The sequence below is a fragment of the Camellia sinensis genome, chromosome 9, assembly GCF_055761805.1.
Source record: "Camellia sinensis isolate YWXY chromosome 9, ASM5576180v1, whole genome shotgun sequence".
Classification (NCBI taxonomy): Eukaryota; Viridiplantae; Streptophyta; class Magnoliopsida; order Ericales; family Theaceae; genus Camellia; species Camellia sinensis.
The window spans coordinates 87,777,288-87,779,452 of NC_138969.1; the positions used below are offsets into that span (position 1 = coordinate 87,777,288).

The following is a 2,165-nucleotide window of genomic DNA, read 5'->3' on the forward strand; positions in this document are numbered from 1 at the left end:
AGATGGAAGGGCCAATACATGGTCCAAAAAAAGGGCAGAAAGGATACAGGGTTTGGGAAGTTCAAACCTGTGACGTTCCGCCGTGACAGTCGAGTACTCAACGAGCAATCGAACCAGTTGTTAAATGTACCTGCAAGCACAACCAAGTCTTGAGGACGGTCAAAAATAGGGTGTCTACACCTTTATGTATGTTTTGTTTTCTCTATACAAATTATTTACAGTTCTCTCTCTTCTTTCTTTTGCTTCTGGGTTTTCTTTTGTTCCTTTACTTTTCGTTGCTCATATTCCTCCCCCCTCCCAACCCTCTTTTTTTTTTCTTTTTTTTTTTGTGCTTTGTTTTGTGTTTTCTAGCAAATCCAACGGCGTTTGAATTGAGGGAGTTCATTTTCCTTTTGTAACTTTGAATTCTCCCTAATTTCACCTAACAAAATTAGTATTTTTTAACTTCTTATTCTAGCCTTTTATTTTCTTTTCATTTTTTGCGTTCTCCCTTATTATTTTTTCCCTTTTGTTTTGTGTTTTCCAACAAATCTGATGGCACTTGAATTGAGGGAGTTGATCTGCATTGTGTAACTTTGAATTTCCCCTAATTTCACCTAAAAAATTTAGGGTTTTTTCCTTCCTACAAGTAATGTGATGGTTATGCTTTGTCTTCATCTTTCTTCAATCAGTGTTTGCTAAACAAAATTACAATTTTTGCCTTCTTTTTAGGTAGGGATTTTGATTTTGATTTTTTCTTTGTTAACAATATATATATATATTACTTGCTTCTTTATTTAGAATGGTTGTGTGCTGCTTGTGCTTTGTCTTCATCTCCTTTTCGTTCAGGTAACGAATTGTGTTATTATTTTTCTTCAAAAGTTCCTTTGATGTTTTTCCTTTATTTTTTTGTCTTCTAAAACTTTTCCTTGACAAGGATTTTTTTTTCTTCATTCAGTTATGTTCTTGGTTTATGGAAGTCTTCAATTTTGTATAATCTGTATGTTACTTGTTTCTCATTTCCTTTATTTTTTCAACCAAATTAATCTTGTGCAAAACTTCTTTCTGGTATGCAGAAGTCAATTCAGCGATTGATGGCAATTCTAAAGATGAAACTTGGCAAAGAAAATCCTTGCAAGCATCATGTATGGTGAGTTTAATGGAAATCTGCCTATGTAACTATGGTAGCATTTTTTTTTTTTTTTTTAGGATATATATTTTTAGAAGTACTATTGAAATTTTCATGAGTTGTGTGAATATCTTGCTTTTTGGGGTTTTGACTTGAAATCCTTTGTTCAAATGATTTGGTGGTACTTTTGTATATCTTACAAAATTTATAGATTGATTTTTAAAATTTTATACTAATATGCTGATATACTTGTGTAATTAGTTGTTATCGGTTATGAGTCACCAAGTGTTAGTGAAACTGTAGATATAGCTCTTCTTGTATTTGAAAGTTTGGTTCCATAGCAGAGTGTTTTGTTTGCACATTCAAGTTTTATATTAATTCATAGTATTCTTTGTTTTTTCCTTTCTATTGTAGGAATTCTTTGTCATTTTGGTTCGTTCTTTTGGGAAGGAGGTCAATACGCAGGGGCGATCTTCTTGGTTTTACTAAGGAAAGATATGGATGAACAGTTGCAATGCTAGAAATTCTTATTTTGGTTCCTTTCAGTCTAGTTAGGGTTTTAAATAAAAGTTAGAATTTTAAGTTGATTTGATTCTATTATCTGCTAGGGTTTAATTGTTTTTGTTATCGTTTGGTGGTTGTTTATTGTGTCAATAATTTCTATGTGGGTGTTTTTCCTTTTGTGTCAAAAATCATTTCATTTATTCTTATTTTTGTTATTTTCTTCCTCAAAAAAACCTTTCTTGCTTTTTGTTAGATTGTTCCATTACTTGTGGAGGTTGAATAATGGATGAATTACACTAACTGTCACTATAGTTTGGAGCTTGTATAGTTCCTAACTTTTCAATTGTAATACATTTGACTCTTAATTTGGAATCTTATTTCAAAAAAGGACAATTGAAAATCTATTGCTCAATTTCAAGGGCAAAGTGATCAATTTGATAAAATATAAACTAGTTTGACAAAAATAAATATTAAAAAATTATTTTTAAGTTTTTAAAAATTATTTATATCCACCAAAGATAAAATTATATGAAATTGATAAATCTTTTACATA

At 30.5% G+C, this 2,165-nt stretch overlaps 1 long non-coding RNA gene across 1 annotated transcript; it reads left to right on the forward strand.

The window, feature by feature from the left end:
• The first annotated feature begins 782 nt into the window (after positions 1-782).
• Positions 783-1,786, forward strand: LOC114266132 (uncharacterized). Its single transcript, XR_003630546.2, has 2 exons — positions 783-1,129; positions 1,523-1,786. It is a non-coding gene; the product is annotated as an uncharacterized LOC114266132 (long non-coding RNA).
• The last annotated feature ends 379 nt before the right edge of the window (positions 1,787-2,165 follow it).